Below are 10,929 nucleotides of genomic sequence, written 5' to 3' on the forward strand. Positions count from 1 at the left end.
AATTACAACAAAACATTTTATTTATGCAAATATTACCACCTGATGACCTTCATTCATTTGTGTAGAGTAGATCTGAAGTCTGGAATAATTTCCTTCAGTCAGAAGAACTTTTCTTGAACATTTTTTTGGTAGTGTAATGTCTAGCAACAAGGTCTGAGCTTTCACTTTTCTGAAAATGTCTTTATTTCACTTTTTTTGAGGAAGGAAAGAAACAGTTAAATATGGACATCCTTAGAATAAAATAATGTATGTGCAACTGTTTGAAATAATGCAGAAGTATATTTAAATACATTTGTTGTACATTAAATGAAAATAGTTTACAACAAATCATGTATGTGATATAATACAATTTTCTATAAAAATTATAACATATACATTTAATCATAGAAAGACCTTGGAACAATATATATGGGAATATGAGTAGTGGCATAACAGTGAAGTGTACTTAATTTTGCTTATTGGAATTTTCTGAATTTTTTTTTTTTTTTTTTTTTTGTACTGGGGATTGAACCCAGGGAATGCCTCTATCAATGAGATACAGAAGCTACATTTCCAGACCTTTATTTTTATGATTATTTCTTTGTGGGGCTGGGGATCAAACCCAGGCCTGTACACATACTAGGCCAGTGTTTTACCATGAGCTCTATCCCCATCCCCTACCCAGGCCTTTAAAAATATTTTTACATTTTTTTATTTGAGATGGGGTTCTCACTAATTGCCCAGCCTGACCTGTGAAATTGCAATCCTCCTGCCTCAGTCTCCTAAGTTGCTGAGATTGCAGTCATATCCCACTATAGCTAGCTGGACATTTTCTAGTGAAGTTTTTTAAAATAAGCTGGTATCACTTTTGTCATAAAAGTCTAAAATTGTTTGTTTGAGCCTATTTGGCTTTTCTTCTAATCTTTTATACAATTTAAATGCAGTAGTTTAGCTTAAAATTAAAAGCCAGGGGCTGGGGTTGTAGCTCAGTGGTAGAGTGTTTGCTTAGCATGTGTAAGGCACTGGGTTCCATCCTCAGCATCATAATAAAAAAAAATAAATAAAATAAAGGTATTGTGTTCATCTACAGCCTAAAAACATAAAAATAAAAATAAAAAAAGTAAATGCCAGTTTTGGGCTCATTTCTGTTGAATTTCCTCTCACTATGGATCACATTTTTTTTTCTGCATGTGTAGTAATTTTTGATTGGATGCTAGGCATTGTTAATGGTGTATTGGTATTCTTCTTGGATTAAAATTCCATAGAAAATGTTGAGTTCTGTTCTATAGAGTGGTTAAATTGCTTGTTCATTAGTATTATCATCAGTATTATCGTTTTGAGACTTGTCCTTAACTGTTATTAGGCTCAACTGTAGTTATTCTGGGCTACTTTAGCCTGTTTTTTCATGTGTGGCCTTTTTGGTATCTTGTTGATTACTACAGATTTTCAGCAAGATCTTCCCATTAGGTGGGTTTTGAAACTCAGTTTTTCCCCCCCACTTCTGTGCAATCTCTTCTATTTGTTTTTAGTAAAACAATTGTGGTAAAATAGAGATAACTAAAATTTATCATTTTAAGGGTACAGTTCAGTAGTGCTAAGTATATTCATGTTATCTTGCAACCAATCTCCCACAGGCTTTTTCATATTGCAAAGCTGAAGCTTTATACTCATTAAATAGCAACTTCCCATTTCCTTTCTTCCAAGTTCTGGTAACCAACATTATACTTCTGCTTCTCTGAAATTGAGATACTCCATATAAGTAGAATCATTCAATGCATATCTTTTGTGTATTTGTGCTGGTTTGATTTTTGCTCATTGGTATGGTTATTTCCCTGGCTTTGTAGAGTTTTTTTCCCTGTTACTCATAGTATTCAGCCAAAGTCTCAAGGGGTCCTGTAGGCAGATTTCTGGGGGCTCTTTCTCTTCCTGGCTCCTGCCTGTCAGGAACTCTGTACCATGCATTTCAGGTGCATCATGCTGCTATATTCTGAGCTCTTATCTTTAGTTCAGGATGGCTCTGAACTCTGCTTGGTCTCCCCTGCTTGTTCTGGGTGTGGTCAGAGGACTGCATTGCAGATTTTCTCCTAAGATCATAGCCTAATATTCAAAATATTCTTTTGTCAAGTGTTCTAGTTGTTTCCAGTAGGTACAATCTAGTATTAGTGCCTCTCTTGCAAAGTCCTTATGGCATCAATTTTATATACTTATTTTAAAAATATTTGTCATGTGGCTTCATGAGAAAAGAATCCATTCCTCACCTCCTTTTTCTACTTCTCCTTTTCAATCTTTTTTCATTATCATCTTCATGGTTACCATTGATGGAGCTCTTTCTGCGAGGTAGTCACTGCTGCATGCATTAGTTCACCTACTTCTCATAACATTTCTGCAAGGTGAGCACTGTTTTATACATAAAGGACCCAAGGATCAAATATGTTGACTTACTTAAAGTCTAATTGCAATATGTAGCAGAGATGAAAGTCAAACCTGTAACTTTAGATTCCAAAACCTTTACAGTTATACTAGTAGCTCTTATTCATGGACCACAGGATATTACATATCATAAGATGTAACCTGAGGGTTCTTTTAAAAATAATTATTCAGACTTTATGACTTTTTGCCAGCAAATGGATGGATCTGGAGACTATCATGCTAAGTGAAATAAGTCAATCCCAAAAACCAATAGGGAGGGAGGAGGAAGAATAGCAGTTCAGTGGATTAGACAAAGGGGAAGGAAGGGAAGGGAGTGAGGATGAGAATAGAAAGGACAGTAGAATGAATCAGAAAAAACTTGCCTATGTTCATATATGAACACACCACCAGTGTAACTCCACATCATGTACAACCACAAGAATGGGGTCCTAATTGGAATAAGTTATACTCCATGTATGTATATATGTCAAAATACACTCTACTACCATGTATATCTAAAAAAGAACAAATTAAAAAATTCATTTAGAAGACATTTTTTTAGTTGTAGATGGACACAATACCTTTATTTAATTAATTTATTTCTATGTGGTGCTGAAGATTGAACCCAGTACCTCACATGTGCTATGCAAGTGTTTTTTCCAACTGAGCTACAACCCAATTTATTCTTTTTTAATTAACAACATTATATATATTTATGGTGTACAATATGACATTTCGATATATGTCTATTGTGAAATGGTTAAATCAAGCAAAAATTAACATATTCATTATCTGACATATATTTGTTTATGTGGTGAGAACAATGAAAATCTACTCTTAGCGATTTTCAAACGTACAATATATCGTCATTAACTCTAGTCACCATAATATACCATTGGTATTCTTGATTGCAAATAATGAAAACCAAATAGATTTGTTTGTTTCTACAATTGACAAAGCCAGTAGAACTAAGCCTCAAGGGTGGGCAGGACCAAGGCAGTTGGGTGACAGAATTGGCAACTCTAGGTCTAGAGTGAATGTCCCCCTAGGTTGTCTTCCTGTGGCACAGATGCCAGGTATCACATGGAAGAAATACCTAAGGAAGGAGTCGGGCTCCTGCCTGCATCAAGACTTCTACAAGAGTGGGTTTTCCAAGCACAGGAAGGGGTGAGCTGAAATATCAATAAATGGCATTCGAAGGACCATATATGTTTGTGGAATGACAGCTCAGTTTGAAATTAGCTTGTCTTATATATTTACAGGAAGAGAGAGATTGATTTTTAGGTTGATTTTCTTCTTTTCTGATAGAGTCAGCAGAGCACATCTATTACTTCTCCTCTTTTTAAAAAAGTAACCTCTTATGTTGTAAAATGGGAAGAAATCAATCCCATAATACCAAGGGTCCTCTCATTTGTTCAGCCAATTTTGTCCCTATTATGTTAGGTCTGGGCTGACTCAATCTCAAAAATAATACCTACCATTTCCATGGCACCAGCTGGGCACTCTATGTACAGGACTTGGTTGAGTGTTTGAAATAACCCTGGGAGGCGCAGGCATTAACATACTTAGTGTCTCTCTTTTATAAACTAGGATCCTGAGTCAGATCAGAGCTCACTCAAGATCGCAACTATTCAACAAAGCAGGTAAAATTTAAGGCATTTTTCATTTTTTAAAATTTTCACTTTTACAATTTTGAGAAATTTTAAAAATTTAGAAAAATTTACAATGAACACCTGTATTTCAAGCAACGAGAATTAATTATGTTAGAAATTCTTATTTGCTTTATAGTTAAAAAATTTTTTTTTCTCCAGTATCTTGCTATATTGCCCAGTTTGATCTCAAATTCCTGGGCTCAAGAGATCCTATCCCCCAGCCTCCTGAGTAGCCATGACTATAGGCATGTGCCACCAAGCCTGGCTACCTTTTTTTTTGTAAAGACATAAAACATTGGAGGGAAAATTAAATCCCTTTTATACCTCCTTTATCTCCTTTCCTCAGTGAATTAGATATAGCTTCTTCCAGTCCACTTAAAAATACTTTTATATAAATGTATTTATATATTAGGAGCCAATACATGTGATTATTATAAACTGCATGTGCTTTTTTTTTTTTTTTTAATCATGTTTTAGAAATTGTCTAGTTGAGTGATTGCTGCAAGGACATAAAACCCTGGGACTACTAGAGAAAGGCAGGACTGGAGTTGTGACTGTCATAAGGGACTTACTCTTACAGGGTTCCTCCTCCATAATGGGGTTCTGGGTTACTATAAAGAGGACTTATGTTCTTTTTTTTAAATCACTTTTATTTATTTATTTATTTATTTATTTATTTATTTATTTATTCATTATCTTTTTTTAACAGTGATAAATAGTTTTTTAAAAAAAGTTTTTCATACATGTGTATAGGGGTAATGTCTATCTCAATCCATGGTCCTTCCCCTCCCCACCTACCTCCCCCCTCCCTCACTCCTCTCTGTACGATTGAAGTTCCTCCATTCTTCCCTACGCAGCTTCTACTATGGATCAGCATCCGCTTATGGGAAAAAAAAATTTGACTGTTGGTTTTGGGGGATTGGCTTATTTCACTTAGCACTACATGTGCTTTTCTAAAAAATAATTTTTTAGTTGTTGATAGACCTTTATATAATTCATTTGTTTATATGTGGTACTGAGAATTGAACTCAGTGCCTCACACATGCTAGGCATACGCTCCACCACTGAGCCACAACCCCAGCTCTATGTGTGCTTTTAAAGTTTGCACAGATGATGGCTTACATAAAATTATGCATCCTGCTTTTTTTCTACTTTCTTTATTTGACATTTATCCATGTTGGTTAAGACCACAAGATCTGGAGCCAGACTGCCTGGTTTGAATTCTGGCTATACCATTACTAGTTATGTGACCTGGGCAAATCATCTGTCTTCTCTGTGGCTTACTTTCTTTATCTGTGAAATGTGGATTCTAATATTGTCTACTTTATTGGTCTGTTGGGAAGATTAATTAGGTTAAAACATGTAAAGCATTTAGGACCATGTTGGCACAGGATATACTCAATAAATGGGATTTGTTCTTGTTATTAAAGATGCCCCTGGATGTCCATCTCTAGGACAAAGATTTTGTGAATTGTTCGTATCAATTGGTGATGCACATTTCCACTGAAATTCCCCGCATTCTCAAGCATGCATGACCAACCTGACTACATGGGGTGTACTTGAAATCACTAGCTGTAGAACAGAAATTTGTCCAATTCTTTCATTGTGAGCACTTAAAAACTGTGAGCTGGGGCTGGGGTTGTGGCTAGAGCACTTACTTAGCATGTGTGAGGCACTGGGTTCGATCCTCAGCACCACATAAAAATAAATAAACAAAATAAAGGCATTATGCCCATCTACAACTAAAAACAAACAAAAACTGTGAGCTGTAATCATTATCTAGATCACCACTTCTGACACTTTTGTACTATCCCACCCTATTCATACATTTCTGCAGGGATGGATGTTTAGGTTGTTCCTATGTTTTTCTGTTCGAAGCGCTGCTGCAATCTTTGTTCATATACATAACCCTTTATGCACACAGGGGGTGTGGAATTGCTGGATTGGGATGGAATCCAAGCCTGTTTAATGCCAAAGCACTATGTTGTGCTTCTCCCAGGTAGAGTCATAAGCAGAGACAAACAACAAATTCTCTTTTTTTGCATTCAAACTAAAGCTTAACATAAAAACATTTAAAAACTAACTTTTAAAATAAATAATAATACTCTGCATTAACAAATTTCTAGTGAAATAGATAATACCATACATCTGGGAGTACAATTTTTCTTTTTAATTTTAATTTGTTTTAACTAGTTATACATGACAATAGAATGCACTTGATACATCATATATAATGGAGTATAATTTCTCATTTTTCTGGTTATACATGAGGTAGAATCCCACCAGTCGTATCGTTATATATGTACGTGGGGTAATAATGTCTGATTCATTCTGTTGTCCTTCCTGCCCCCATACCCCTCTCCTTCTTTCACTCCCCTCTACCTAATCTAAAGTAACTATTCTTCCCTAGCACCCCACTTTGTGAATTAGCATCCACATATCAGAGAAAACATTTGACTTTTATTTTTTTGAGGGTGGTGATGATCCATGGCTAATGGAAAAATTCTGCAGAGATGCACATTGTCCCTAAGAGTTGTTCAGAGGATCTTTGGCTTTCAGGGGGAACATTAAAAGTCTCCTTGCTCTGTCAATGAATCCATATTGAGCATTTCACTATAATGTGAAACATATGGAGGCAAACGGGAAAAAATTACAGGAATGTTGTCAACATGAACAGTTTTTATTGTGCCAAGAATTAGGGTTTATTAGAAGAAATTAAAAATTGTTTTTATTCAATGGACATTAATTTAATCATGGACATTTGCTGCAGACTTGAAAGAGTTGTGATTTGTGGGTGCAAGAAGTGTTTAAACAGTATTTCTTCTTCAGTCTGACATAGTGAGTCTTACTACTGAGCCAAGAACTATTTAATTGTCTATATATCAAGGAGCTTGAGGCATTATTGGAAGGAAAGACTAAGTTTTAGACAAGTGGTGGAGTATTTAAAAATGTCAAGTTAGGGAAGAATTGTAGAGAAGAAGAAAAAAGGGACAGACAGGAGAACAGAGGACTTCACTGAGGGTGGGGTGAGGACTGCAGAAAGTCCTGGTTTAATGGAAACAAGTTTACACCAAGAACGAGAACTGTCCCATGTCAAAGTCCTCCAGGGCAGGCTCGACAACCTCCCTCATGAACGTTCTCAGCTTTTGGGAGCCTAAAGAAAGGGATTCAGAGATTCAGTCGTAGCTCCATTTCTTTTTCAAGTAGGTCTCTGAGGACCAACGTGGCAGCCCTGAAGGTGGTCTGGAACATTATGCTTCACTTCCAAGGCCCAGAGAGTGTGTGTGGTACAGACTGGGAGACTTTCCCTTGGCCCTGCCCAAGTTCTTGGTCTTCCTACCCCTATTCTATCCAAAGCACTTTGTGGTGCCGGGTACTCTGCTGGTAGAGGAATGTCCTTGGTCCTGGGCTTTGGAATCAACTCACCTGGTTTTGTAGTCCCAACCTGAGCTCACTTTTCCTCATCTTGAAGAGGGTGAAAATAGTAACACTCATTCCAGATTTGCCGTATAATGCTGGGTAATGTGGTTTAAGGGCTCCACAGCATCCAACCAATGCTAACACTAGCTGGTGTGGTGCCTTGGGAGGCAGGAAGAACATTTGCAATATGACCGAAAAGGAAAGGAAGTAGCTTCACCTGTAACACTTAGTGCATTGCTTAACCCCCACCTGAATCCCTAGTCTCTGGAAAAGTTTGAGACACACAGGCCTTCCCAACAGGGAGACTCTGAGTTCTTTGAGTTGGTGGGGTGAAGGCAGCTAGGTCCCTGGCTCCAGACAGGTCAATTCCTGTCAGAAGCAGCCTGAATTTTTTAACCTTAAACCCACTATTCTTTCCTATGTGTGCAGTGACATTTGGAAAATTATCTTGAATGACTCAGGCTTAGCCAGCCATTTAGTTAAAACAAAGGGTCTAGAGTATAGAAATTTGCCTCAAAGTCATGTTAAAGGCAAATAAAAGCAAATTGTCCTTTTTATTTTGGCCATGTTCAGCATGGAACCCAGGGTCTTGTGCATGCTAGACAAGTGCTCTGCCATTAACCTATGACCCTCTGCCTCCAAGTTGTGCTTTGTAATTAAGTCTAATAATTTCCCACCTTCTTTTTGCCTATTCCATATCCAGAAGTATCCTGTCAGTTACTGTTATGGTAAGGATTATGATTTCTATGACTAATAACTGACTATAAATTAATAACAATATCCATAGTTGTGTTTCCCACAAATGTACTTGGTTTCTATTGCTATGTATTTTAGTTTTAAATAACCCACTTAAGAAAAGGAAGAAAGAAGCCAGGCTCAGGATTCTGAGGCAGGAGGATCATGAGTTCAAAGTTGGCCTCAGCAACAGTGAGGCACTAAGCAACTCATTGAGACCCTGTTTCTAAATAAAATACAAAATAGGGCTGGGGATGTGGCTCAGTGGTTAAGTGCCCTGAGTTCAATCCCCAGTAACAACAACAACAACAACAACAAAAAAAAAAAAAAAAAAAAAAGAAATTAGTGTATGGCAAACTAAAAGAAAATACTGCAAAATGTGAACTCTAAGTAAGCTTATACCAAACTTCACAGAATTTCATACTGAAAGTTATCAATTAAATAGATAATCCTTTTAATGATAACCCTTATGATTTATGAAAGAACTGGGAAATACAAAATTCATGGATGATAGAAAACTAATTGGTCAAAGATAGCAGATAAATTATATTTTATGGGTCTTAAATCTGTTAATCCATTTTTTATAAATTGCTTTTAACATAAATTTAGGGTTTTCTATGAAAATGCAATTAGGATTTCTCCCTTATCCTCCTGTTCTTTTTAGAAAGGCAAGATAGTTAGTAGAAAAATGTGGACACTGGCTAGGTCTGCTTAAATCCTGGGACTGTGTGACAGGGGACATGCTGTGTCCCATCCAGGAGTCCCACTTCCCTCTATCACACCATGAGGGCTGCTGTGTGTTTTATACCACACACACACACACACACACACACACACACACACACACACAGCCCTATACATATAATAAACCATTCAGGTATGTTTCCCACAATTCATCTGCATGTGTGTTTTAGAGCTCATCCATTAGCTACACAAACATCTGGTAAATACAAACTATTATTGATTTATAAGTGGTGATACAATAAATTATGGTTAAGAATGCTTACGAGTGCTATAAGCATTTCTGTCTTAATCTTAAAATATTAGAATCCCTATAACATGTAACGTTAAGTGCTTATTTATTTTGATCTCAACACAGTGTGTAGAAGTGTTTCTTATGAATTGTATGTGGTTCTGACTGCCATAGGACTCACTCTTCCCAAACTCTGCTAGTCCTCTTTCTTTTTTTCTTTCTACAATTGTATAATTGTTTTACTCTTTTATCATCTTCATTCTTAAGAGTTCAGTCGTTGGGATCATTAAGCATCTGAAGCTGTGTAGAGGTCATAAAGTTGGACTCTGAAAACAGACTGCTACATGTAAGCTGTGTGACCCTGAGCAAGTTACTTAATGTCTCTAGCTTCAATGTTCACATAGTTACATGGCATTGTTAGGATGAATAAATAAATTAATTTATTTAGGGCCTGGCCCTTGTCTAAACTTTAATTGCTATAAAAGAATAAAAGTATTTTTTGGCCAGTGATTAAAAATGGATAAGTAAAATATTTCATTATTGTATGCATAAACATTAAGATACAAGTAATAACTATTAAATTAGCGGCTATTAACATTAGTACATTGCATATTATTCCTGATATAGCTATTTAAGAGAAACATTTATGTAAAGTATCTGAAATAGTAGATATTCAGTAGCAAGTAGGTATTTGTTATTATTATTATAACTATCAGGAAAGAAACCTCTGCCAGATTATGTTTTAAAAGGCACCTATTAGTTCTTAGAAAACTTGGAATGGAACCACCATTTGACCCAGCTATCCCACTCCTTGGCCTATACCCCAAAGAACTTAAAATCAGCATACTATAGAGATACAGCCACAACAATGTTCTCAGCTGCTCAATTCACAATAACCGGATTGTGGAATCAACCTAGATGCCCCTCAACTGATGAATGGATAAAGAAACTGTGGTATATATATATATATGGTATATATATATATATATATATATATGGTATATATATATATATGGTATATATATATATAAACTGTGGTGTATATATATATATATATATATATATATATACACACACACACAATGGGAATATTACTCAGCCATAAAGAATAATAAAATTATGGCATCTGCAGGCAAATGGATGCAGTTGGAGAATATCATGCTAAGTGAGATAAGCCAATCTCAAAAAAACCAAAGGACGAATGATCTCACTGATAAGCGGATGATGACACATATAGGGGGTAGGAGGGGGGCAAGATGGAGGAAGGAGGGACTGTATAGAGGGAAAGAGGGGTGGGAGGGGTTGGGGGAGGAAAAAAATAACAGAATGAATCAAAACTATTACCCTGGGTAAATGTGTGATTACACAAATGGTATGCCTCTACTTCATGTGCAAACAGAGAAAACAAGATGTATCCCATTTGTTTACAATAAAAACCGAATTTAAAAAATAAATAAAAGGCACCTGTTAGATTCAGCTCTGTCTATGCAACTCTAAAAGAGCAGTTTTAAAAAAGTACAGAGTTTTCAGGTTCGGTGAACATGTGGACTAATTCTGAATACTATTTATTTCAAAGCCAGGTCATCAGGTGTCCCTGCGTGGTGGGAGCCTCTGGATGGGTGATTGGAGCAGAGTGAGTGGGGGCAGAGGGCTGCGGTCTGTGTGGCCCTGCCCTCTGTTCTCCTACTGCGCCCTTGGGTCCCTACTCACAGCGGAGTAGGCAGCTTGAGATCCCATCTGTCCAGGGCAGCTAGTGATGAG

This window comes from Sciurus vulgaris (assembly GCF_902686455.1).
Source record: "Sciurus vulgaris genome assembly, chromosome: 6".
Classification (NCBI taxonomy): domain Eukaryota; kingdom Metazoa; phylum Chordata; class Mammalia; order Rodentia; family Sciuridae; genus Sciurus; species Sciurus vulgaris.